Source organism: Rhipicephalus sanguineus, chromosome 1 (genome assembly GCF_013339695.2).
Source record: "Rhipicephalus sanguineus isolate Rsan-2018 chromosome 1, BIME_Rsan_1.4, whole genome shotgun sequence".
In the NCBI taxonomy this organism is placed as follows: domain Eukaryota; kingdom Metazoa; phylum Arthropoda; class Arachnida; order Ixodida; family Ixodidae; genus Rhipicephalus; species Rhipicephalus sanguineus.
The window spans coordinates 270,615,597-270,627,902 of record NC_051176.1 but is presented as its reverse complement, the minus strand read 5'-3'; positions in this window follow the sequence as shown (position 1 = coordinate 270,627,902).

The following is a 12,306-nucleotide window of genomic DNA, read 5'->3' as shown; positions in this document are numbered from 1 at the left end:
CCATGCATAGCGAAGTATAGCAAGAGGGTGGAAAAAGGAAGTGATGGTGTGGATGACTGATGTAAAAAATTGGCCGCGTATCTGCGTGCTTCGCTGCAAATGTCGTCTAAAGATAGCCTTCTGCCGGCCGTACTATATGAGTCCTGGTCTCATCCGCGGCCACCCGTGATGCTGTTCCCAGGGCCACTGCCAGGTGGCAGCACCATATCGTCGGCAGAGGGCTTTTTTGTGCATGGCGTCCCATTATCAGCACAGCCTAAGAAACACTAGGGGTCTTCAGAACTGCGTATCTATGTATTTTCTAGTAAAGGAACACACCACCTAATGATTACGTATTGATGTTACGCCTCAGATATGCGTAATATTTGCTTTTTGATCGACAATGTTCACAAGTACGAACGCAGCTACCAGTTCATGATGGCTGGGCGTTCAGCAAGTGCTTAAACTTTGACCGGGTGGCTGAATCGGGTGACATACAGACAGACAGACGTACAGAGAGACAGAAAGACACCAGGATTTCTGCGTTCAAGTATCCCAAGAAAGACTATCGCCTTTAAAACGACGTAAAGCTACTCATGTGGCACGTTCTCGCCAAAACCACGTAAAGGTAGTCACTTGACATGTTTCCGTCAAAACGAAGTAATCCTAGTCACGTGACATGTTCACGCCAAAACTTCTTTGGGACTTTGCATTGCTGATCACGTGCGTACGGAGTCGCCCATACCTTTGTGTGCACGTGGAATATGACGCAGGTGTGGCACATATGGTTACGTGAGTAATTATTGCAGATAAGAGGGCGGCTTATACCAATCTCGTAATCCTTACGGCTGCACTGGGCGCGGACGTATAGGGCACTTATAGCAGCAGCCGTGCGTGGGTCACTGCCGTGCATCGCGCGTACTAAAAAAAATGGCCTAGCCGTGGTCTTCACCGCCAGGCACCGCAGTGGGTAACATGCCTCCGTGGCATGCAACCCACCGGTACTCCAGCCTGTGATGGTACGCTGCGTCTTAATTTGAGAGAAATTTTACTGTTATTGCGGTTTAATGTTTGAAAATGTAATGCATCCCAGCTTGCGACTGAATTGAAAGTTCACGAGACTTGCAATGTGGGTAACGCATTGGTAACGCCTCTTGAATAGCTTCTCCGTACCGCGATACATTACCGGACAAAAGAAGACACTCAAGGATACACGCTGCTAACTTGCAACAATCCTATCATTGTTTGCAGTTAGCGTGTGTCTTTGTGTGTCTTCTTTTGTCCTGTCGTTTACTTGCACTACGGAAAAGCTATTGAATCGACAGTCCGCGCTTTTGCAGCAGGGCCGAGTATGTATTACATACATACATACATACATACATACATACATACATACATACATACATACATACATACATACATACATACATACATACATACATACATACATACATACATACATACATACATACATACATACATACATACATACATACATACCAGCGACTTTTCCTTGATTATTTGTTGAACTATTCCTGCATTGCCTGATTCATATTAATTAACGCACCCAGCAGCGCACATATTTTACTCCAGTGTATTCGTCCACAGCCTACGCATGTATTCTTCCTGGGGATCAGACAACAGTCCGTATAGATAAAAAAATTGATATTCGCTTGTCTGTGACCTGCAGGACCGTGCCTACGAAACAGGCATGCTCTGCGTGTTCAATGACTATTATTTCAACCCCTTTCAAGGCTACGCGCGTGGACCGCCGCCGCCTGGATGCGCTATCGTCAACACGACGCCAAGACCATTGTTCGATGTGCCTTCAATCCTCGACTGGAACCTGACCACAAACAGCGTCTGGGCTGAATGCTAGCTCCCTACACTGCAGCACGTTCCCATTGAAGCTGCGCGAGCCACGTGATTGGTGATAGCGGCGCCTGAAGGTGCCCTTGCGACTAGGCCGTCTGCTCGGACTAATTCTCGTAGTCTGTCCTTCAAAACCGTCGTCATCAATTCATTTTACCCTCACTGCCGAACAAAAGCCTCTGCTCGCGCCAGCCGACACCCCGTTCTCTGCCGTCCTCTACTGTGCCTTCCATATATTGACTCTTATTCTGCAGCTTTCATAGACAATCGGTTATCTGCACTAGGCATCACATGACCTTCCTATCTCCATTTCATGATTTTACCTTAACTACAGAATATCGCATCCGCACCGAGTTTGCTCTCCGATACACTACAGTTTCCTGCCTCCTCATGTTACGCCTTTCATTATACCTTCCCTCGCTGTTGCGGTGTCCCTAGCTTCTTCGTAAGCTTCTTTGTTAGCCTCCCAAGTTTCTGGGCCCGTACGCGCAGAAAGAAAATAATTGTGGCGTTTTTTTTTTTCAAAAACAGCCAAATGCAGAAACCGGAAGGGTGGTAAATTTTGCGGGAGCGTAAAGCGCGTCCAAGTATATTTAACTTCTAAAAGAGTTGGAATGAAAATGGGGCAATTCCTGATTGCAACGTGAACTCAAAAAGGCTGTTTTAAATAAAAAATTAGCCAAATGCTGCATCTGTTTCAATCAAACTGAGCCACATTCATTAAACCAGCGCTGCGTCAACAATCGTGACCAAAACAACCAACATGGTCTCATCCAATCTGTTTCATTTGTGCGCTCGTTGCTTTGCTATCGTGTTTACGTTCCACAATTAGTTTTTCTAGGGCGAGTTGGCACTTAGTGAAGGGCATGATGTTGTAGGGCAAAACTCGAATATGAAGATTAAGAGGCCGAATTTACTACTTCTTTTTGCCTCTTAGTGTTTCTTTTCGAGCTTAGCACTACAGTATCATGTCGTTCTTTCGCTCCAAGACGGTATATTTGAAATAAAAAGATATATGAAATGAAGACATTGGGCACCGATCTATTCCTTGAAGAAGAAGTGATTCGAAACGGCACGGCATAAAACGAGCTGAACAGAAGAAGAAAAAGAGCTGAAGCACTTTTCAAGGCTTCAATAGATGCCGAGAACAAGAAAACGATGCCGACAGTCCAGAACTAGTGCGCCTTTTGCCATGAAGGACCATTCGCTCTTCAAGTCTAGTCATCGCCATTACGCGCATGCGGCGAAGGACGGCACCGACGGAAGCACAAGGATGATGTTAGTTTTATCGCAAAATATTGCTTTACCGTACATTCGAATCGTTTTAGACTTCTATTACGAGCTAATTTAAGCCCAAATGAGATGTTCCAATCTATAAGAGCCAAATACAAAGTTTACTCCTGAATGCCGACGATAGTGGGCTATATAGATTTTAGCCGCAATATAGATTTGAGGTATTTAGGGGATGGGAACACACTGGCAAAAAATTGTTGGAGCAGGCCCGACCATATTGGCAGAAGCAAAAAAGTGCGTTTTTCTCAGTTTCAGTTAAAGTGCATTTGGCTCTTAAAAAAAAAAAAAAAACGCCACAAATACAGCTTACGCTAGAATTGTTTGTAAGCGAAAATTCCAGCTAGTCGTGTAGCTGGACACATCATTGTAATTTGCTAAAGTAAGCGGCCAATGGCAAGGAACCCTTTCGAATGAAAAGCTCTATGAATTATTCGGCCCCTGCTTTATGAGTTAGTATCTGTAGCGTGCAATGACTGTGCACTTTTCGATGACAGCGGTAAGCGTTTGGTCTTGACTTGGTGATCCCTGCCGTGCGAGCTCGAACCCATTTCCGTCATTCTGTTGGTTCCCTGATATACATGAGGAACCTATACTGTATAGAGATTATGATCGGTGAAACTGGAACGACATTTCAATTCGCACTCGACCTGTCGATGTTCTCTCTATTGTGTGACTCACCACGAGTAGAGCATGTATGCAGCGCGAAAAATGCTCATCACTATCTATCCTTCGGAATCCGAGTTAAGGGCTCATCATTCGGTCGGTCACCCGGGCTTCGACGCGCGACAATAGGACGTTCATATTTCGCTGGAACGACGCACGCTAATATACATTCGTATCGATGGATATCTAGCTACAAGGAATGCGGACGTCGCAGACGGGCGCGAAAGTATAGACGCATTTTGACGGCCGCGAAGCGCGTGCGTCTCCCAGCTGCAAGCTGTGCAGTCGCAGAGGGCGTTGACAACGGCATTAGCTTGCAGCGCAGCGGCTATCGTCGTCGACGGGCATATCGCTAGGCCCAAGTATGCGACAGGTATACGTCTCAAAGACGCTTTCCCGTGCAGGCATTTTCCTCAAGCATTCCGAGGTTTCTCTCCCCACTGAATTAGGCAGCCAAGGTCTTCTCGTTATTGAGATCTCACCACTTAAACAAGAGCGTCATTATTTATTGTTGTCAAAAATACAGTAAGCATAAAGTAAATTGCGAAAATACTGAAAGTTTAAAATTAAGAAATTGAGCATGCCGCATGTCACCCTTACAAGTCACCTTCCAGTGAAGCTCGGGAAATGAACTCGGGAAGATTTTCGTTCGTAAATGCGCTTTGACACAGTTGTTGGCCTGACCGCCTTCGCTAATATGTCCAACTTCAAGATTCGTCGGAATACAGAGTTAGAGTAAGAAAAAGTTTACTCAATTATTATTATTATTACAAATCTTGCTAGTTTCATGACGCAGATCTCCACACCTATTTCTCAGAGAGGACAGGTTGACGTAATCTACTGTGACCTGAGCAATGCATTTGGCGTAGTCAGCCACACACTGATTATGGTTAAACTTGCGAACTTTGACGTTGACTTGTCGATTGTGAATCTCTTGCACAGCTATCTGCTCAATAGATTTTGTTATGTTGCCGTAAATGGCCAAACCTCTTCTTTGTATAAAGTGACTAGTGGGGTCCCTCAAGGGTCGGTATTAGGCCCACTCCTATTTTTAATTTACGTTAATGATGTTTCTTTTGCCATCCGTAATTCTTCTTTCCTCTTGTATGCCGATGACATCAAGATATTTAAGGAAATTCATTCAGTTAACGACTGTCGCTTGTTGCAGTCAGATTTGTGTTCTTTTTCCGAATGGTGCAACGGCAATAACCTTTCTCTAAATACCTCAAAGACAAAATTCATGTCTATCACTCGCAAAACATCTAGCGTGTCATTTCAATACTTTGTCAATTCTGTGCCGTTATGCAAGGTTTATGAAATCAGTGATCTTGGTGTTGTTGTTGACAGCGCGTTAAACTTTTCTTCTCACGTTAAGCGTGCTGCTATGCGGGGCCTTCGTTCTCTCGGATGTGTTTGTAGAATATCTCGAGAATTCAGGTCTCCCATGGCCCTACACAAATTGTACACGGCAATATGTCTTCCGCAACTTGAGTATGCGTCCGTGATATGGAATGGCATTGCTCAATCCAGCGGTAACACCATTGAACGAGTCCAGAAAAAATTCCTCAGCATATATAACCATCGCTTTGCTAAAAATGACTCTGGATCTCGTTCAAATACTGCTGAGTCATTATCACTGCCATCACTTCACTGCCGACGAAATCGTTCTGATCTCTTATTTCTCTACAAGCTAGTCCACGGTTTCATATCCTGCCCTGTACTTCTCAATTGTGTTAATTTTCGAATTCCGCGTAAGTTAACCAGAGAGAACAGACCATTTCATGTACCCGCCTGCTTCTTCCAACACTCTACCGTTCACAGAATACAAAGTCTTTATAATATTCATTTTCTTGATCTTGACGTTTTTCATAGTCCACAATCACTGTTTTTATCCGAGCTTTGCACTGTTTTGACATAGTATGGCACAGTGTACAAAGTCTTCCCTTCTCCGTCTTTCCGCATAGTTGTATATGTGCAATCTAATTTTTTATTCCCCTTCAATATTTCTCATATTGTCTTATTTTACTCCTCCCCTTTAGTGTTCATTTCTCTTTGTCTACGTGTTTTTGCTCTTTTTATTTCTGAAGACTGTCTGTATTGTATTGTTTATTTTTATTGATTTTTTTTTGCGTGCGCCTGCACAAAGACCTCACGGTTGTTCCTGGGCACGTTAAATAAATAAATGATTGATTATTATTATTATTATTATTATTATTATTATTATTATTATTATTATTATTATTATTATTATTATTATTATTATTATTATTATTATTATTATTATTACTATTGTCATCGCGCTGATCTGTTATTTCTTTACAAGCTTGTGCATGGTATCATATCCTGCCCTGTACTGCTCAACTGTCTTAATTTCCGAATTCCACGTAAGCTGACCAGAGAGAATAGACCTTTTCATGTAACCACCTGCCTCTGTGAACATTCGACCATTGGCAGGATACAACGTCTTTAGAATGCTTACTTTTTGGAGCTCGATGTTTTTCACAGCTCCCAGTCGTTGTTCTGCTCCGAGCTTTGCACTGTACTTACATAGCCTTGTACACTGTTCATATTTTTTTTTCTGCCTACGCATAGTTGTGTATGTGCAATTTTATAACGTTTTTTATCCCTGATATTTTATTATGAATGTTTCCTTTGTTTTTTTTTGTTTTTTTTTTGTTTTTTGCGTGCGCCTGCACAAAGACCTTACGGTTGTTCCTGGGCACGTTAAATAAATGATTGATTGATTGATTGATTATTATTATTATTATTATTATTATTATTATTATTATTATTATTATTATTATTATTATTATTATTATTATTATTATTATTATTATTATTATTAGTCCCGCAGCATGGCGCCCAGCCGGGATGCGTGTGTACTCTGCTCGTGTCCTTTTTTCGGTAAGCAGCAGTTTTTCCGCTGCGAAATCTGCGAAAAACGTGTGCACGCGAAGTGTGTGACTTGGCCGGATGACCAACTACAGCTCTTGAAGTCCGGATCGCGTACATTTTCGTGCAATTTGTGCGATTCCGCCCAGCATGGTGACAGGCATAGAGTTAATATACTGACTCTAGAGGAAAAGCTGGGCCATGGCTGGGCCGCGAGACCTATAACCACTATAACCACAAGAACGCTGACATCTTGGAACGTTGTCATTCTTGCCATCACATATCAATCCTAAAGAAGCATCTGCACAATTAAAAACTTGCGGATATTGTTTTGTGTTTATTTTGAATACTTCTACGAAAGAATACGACGGCTATTTATGCAATTTACTGCGCGCGGAAAGGAGCGTTTCCAGGCTGGTTAACTAGATGGCACCACCATATCAACACTCGCGAGTACGCGAGTGTGTGCTTGCGGCCGATTGCGCCGGTTTGCGCGTCGTGTTAAAGCCCCTGAAACTTCGTTCGCGTCGTGTATCTCGTAGTTGTCATAATGTCCCGTTGTGTGCGTTTTCTGTCGCCGCATACCACTCGACTTCATGTGACAGCCCTTTTTTCTTTCGAGCTGGAAACTTCAGTGCATCAGTGCAAACCAGGACGGACGGCAAAGAAGAGATGAGACAAGCCCTGAAAGTTATGTACGAACTACTCGCAACCGATTTTTTTAATACTTTTTAACGGCGATAAAGCTTCGTGGGCCGTGTAACTTTAGTTTCGATTGAAGCTTTCGGGAGATGTCTCACTCACATTCGCCGCTGCATGCTGCAATAGACATTTTTCTGCTTTACGGCTCTCTGCGCTGAAGTACGGCAGCAATGAGCTGAAAAAGAACGTGGATTCAGGTGTCTCGCCATTGCAAGTCGAATCGGCGCGCGACCACAGCCTACGGACTTTACTTCGAGCTGCGAATATGTCGAGTGACCTTTGTGCCAGCGAACGGATAAACTTTGGTAAGGAGTGCCTAGTAAAAACCATGCACGAACAGGTGGAAATTTTAACTGTTATCAACCGGACCAGCTGCACAGACAACAGTACACTAACACACGGCTTCGCGCATCAAAACACAGCTGATGTTCTCTGAACAGCGCGTAGCTGGCTTAGGTTGGTAGATTAAAACTGATTACTACCGTCAAATATAGCGAGCGTCTCAGGGTCTGGCAACGCTGGCAATGATCGTTTTGTTCCATCAGGCGGAACACATGCGGTTATAGGTTTCAATGCATGGGCCCTATGGGGAGCTTTTCCTCTAGAATCAGTATATTAACTCTATGGTGACAGGCCTAACGACGAGACGGAGGTATGCGCGACGGCGGCGTGTTCCCTGCCGCCACGTGGTTCCCCAACCGGTCCACCTCTCGCCCCTTCGGGTGACCTTGGCGAGGAGCTAGCCGGCCTTCGCCGCCTGCTCCTCGACACGCTGGAAGGGATTTCGTTCACAGCTGCGGGAGGAGAATGAGCGCCTGCGAAAGGAACATTCCCGAGTGGCTGAGCAGCAGGTCCGTATCGTCGCCTCCCTTCGTGGTGAGGTTCGTTTTCTGCGCGATGAGCTGACACGCTGCGTCACCCCCAAGCTAGGGGAACATCCTGCAAAGTCTCCAGCGGCTGCAAGTTCTCCAACGTCTCCAACGTCTCCAACGGCAAAGTCTTCCGTGAACTCCGACACCCCTGCGACCTCGGATACGACTCATAACACCGAAACGCTCCCACCTTTTACCCCACCACCAGGTTTTCAGCGTGATTTGAAGCTCCGCGTTGTGGATCGTACGGAAACCTCTTCGTCCAATGTCACAGTGAGTGCAAGAAAGGAAACGAAAAGAAAAACACATGTAACTACTGGAGCCATGGACTCGTCCACTTTGTTAGTGGCTCAAATCCCCCAACGACCCCAGCGGCAGTGGGCTATATTTGTGTCCAAGTTGAGCCCTGACACTACATCTGCTGACCTCAAGAAACACATTGAGTCTGTTGACCTTTCTGCCATTTCCTGCCGGCGGCTCAAAACAAAATATCCCTCTTACTCCTCGTTCTGCTTTACAGTTGACGAAGATACATCGAAACGTCTGAATGACCCGTCAATGTGGCCGTGCGGTTGCATTTTCAAACCATTCCGTGGGATTCTCCACGAAGACATGCTCCATCCCTCAGAGTGCGCACCCGTAAGCAACGGTGCCGTGTAATTTGGATATATTTTATCAGAACGCTCGTGGTCTTCGCACTAAGACGCGCGAATTCTTTGCTAATGTTGTTTCGTCTTCTTTTGACCTTATTGCGATTTCTGAAACGTGGCTGTGCAGTGAAATTCCTTCCTGTGACTATCTTCCGTCGAAATACACCACCTTCCGCAGTGATCGGGACTTCTGTGCAACTAAACAAAAAGGTGGTGGTGTATTGATGGCTATAGACAGTTCTCTAAGATCTGTTAGACGCAAGGACATAGAAACAATTCTGAATCAATTTGGATCGAAATTAGTCTTGAGCACTGTGAAAAATTGTTGATTGGATGTTTCTATGTATCGCCTAGCGTTTCACCAATTGCTTTTAATGAGATCGTCTCTTCTATTGAAAATGTGGTAATTTCACATAAGAAGCACAAAATTCTTGTACTTGGCAATTTTAACACACCTGGAATTGACTGGACCACACTTAATTTTTCTCATTATCATCATTTCTTAAAGAACAAATGCAGCGTATTGTTAGATTTTCTCGCTTTTAATTCCCTACAGCAGCACAATAGTATTGCCAATTCCTGTGGTAACGTCTTAGATCTGTGTATTTCTAATAATCAACCTATCGAAGTATCACTCTCTCACATCTCTCTTGTTCTTCCTGACAAATTTCACCTACCACTCAAACTAACACTCTGTATTTCACCAGAAAAACCAAGCTTTCCCAGAAAAATCGACAAAACGCCCAGATTTGCCTACAAGCGAGGTGACTACGTTGGCTTGTACCATGACTTGTCCACCACAGATTGGTCACTGGTAACTGACAAACAAAATGTTGATGATCAAGTCGATCAGTGTACGGAGCTTATCTTGACCAGCATGCGCGAGTTCATTCCCCAGTATACACCTCATCATTGTAAATATCCCTCCTAGTTCTCATCAGAACTTATAAGTGCACTGAAACGTAAAGATCGTGCACACAGGAAGTATAAACGTTCTGCATCAACTCATTTGAAGGAAGAATTCTGTCGTTTTCGTACTATTTGTAAACGCTTTTATAAACGGGATCACAGTCTATATATTTCATTTTTAGAAAAAAGCGCGTCTGACAGGCCGGCTGAGTTTTGGAAGTATGTGCGGAAACGGTCGAGCAAAAGTGGCGAGTCCTTCAGGATACTGGACCCAAATGGAGTAGAAGTTCAAGCCGTTGCTCACTGTTTTGCCATGCATTTTTCATCTGTCTATAAGTCTCCAGCCTCTGTAGCTAGTAACGGTCGACAGGTTGAGGCAGTTGGCACAGCTGATGCTGTGTCGCTAGATGAAGATTTCATTTCAGAATGCATTAAGCGCTTGAAACCATCCTTTTCAGCTGGCCCAGATGGCATCCCCTCTGCCATACTAAAAGCCTATGGCAATATACTTGTACCAGTATTGACTACCATATTTAATAAGTGTCTGCATGCTTCAACGTTTCCTAGCATGTGGAAAACTGCTCGTGTTTTCCCAGTGTTTAAGTCTGGCTGTAAAAGTGACGTCTCGAACTACCGCCCTATTTCCCTTCTTTGTGCCGCATCCAAAATCTTTGAGCTTGCTCTTCACAAAATATTGTCTTTTGATGTAAAAAATTCATTGATTGTGAATCAGCATGGGTTTCTCGCTGGCCGCTCAACTGTCACTAATCTTGCCAGTTTCATGATGCAAGTCTCCACGCCTATTTCGCAGAGAGGACAGGTTGACGCTATTTACTGTGACCTTAGCAAAGCTTTTGATGTTGTCAGATATTCGCTGCTTGTGGATAAACTTGCACACTTTGATGTTGATTCTTAAATTGTGAATCTCCTCCATAGCTATCTTTTTGATAGATTATGTTACGTTGCCGTTAATGGCCAAACGTCCTCTTTGTATAAAGCTACTAGTGGTGTTCCTCAAGGGTCGGTACTGGGCCCACTGCTCTTTTTAATTTATGTTAATGATGTTTCTTGTGTCATTCGGAATTCTTCTTTCCTTTTGTATGCCGATGGATGGATGGTGGAACTTTATTAAATGACATAAAGATATTTAAGGAAATTCATTCAGTTATCGATTGTCGCTTGCTGCAATCTGATTTGTGTTCTTTTTCTGAATGGTGCAGGAGCAATAACCTCTCCCTAAATATTTCGAAAACCAAGGTAATGAGTTTCACTCGAAAAACATCTAGTGCGCCATTTTTATATTCTGTCAATTCTGTGTTGTTGTGTAAGGTATGTGAGATCAATGATCTAGGTGTTCTTTTTGATAGCATCTTACACTTTTCTGCTCACGCTAAGCGTGTTGCTTTGCGGGGTCTTCGCACCCTAGGCTATGTTTGCAGAATGTCTAGAGAATTCCGTTCTCCTGTGCCCTTCCGAAAATTGTACACCGCGCTATGTCTTCCTCAACTAGAGTATGCATCTGTGATCTGGAATGCAGGGGCGGCGCCAGGATTTTTTTACTGGGGGGGCACCCACGACAAGTGGGTTCCTTCAGGGGGGGGGGGGGCAGAGAGGCTGGGAACATATGCATTGTACTTGAATGAGTTGAGCGCATACGAGGACACGGACAGAAGGAAGAGACGTACACACACTGGCGCTACTAACAACAATGGTTTATTTCATTCTCCTGCCGATTCATATACCAGTTTTGCGCACGACAGTCACATGAACACTCTTTCATAAAAAACAACAATTTGATAACAACCAGGGAATTCACCTCACGAGAAGATAAACAGGGTGCACAGGCAATGACAAGCAAATTTAATGATTCATGCGCAGAAAGTGTAATTCTTTAGCACTCAGGGACATTGAGGGATTGCTAACACAAGCGTCTCCAAGATAATCGATTTGTTCGGCTTCAATGATCAGCCTAGTAATTTCGGACCGGTTCCTGCTGACGACAACGGTTCCCTGAAAGTTCGGTTTGCACGCACAACCATGGCAGTGTTGCGCCAGGAAGCCGTCAGGTGGGAAGTTGCCCACTTTATTACAGTGCTCACCAAGCCGGACATTTAGGCAGCGGCCAGTCTGCCCAATGTAAGCACGGCCACAAGACAGAGGAATGCGGTATACAACGTTAGTCACACACTGCACAAAAGGTTTTCTGTGCTTAATGGAGCATTCAGACTGAGATGTCTTATCTGGATTAGTTTTCTTGCACAACTTACTGAGTTTAAACGGGGCGGAAAAGACAACACGGGTGTTAACTCTGGCGGCTATTTTTTTGAGATTGTGCGATACTTGATGGATATACGGAACGACTGCCACGTTTCTATTTTCAGGCGAGGGGCGATCATTGGTGCTGGCATTACAGTGCATACCTTTACATTCTTTAAGCAAACACTCGGCTACTGCAACTATGAGGTAGGTCGGGT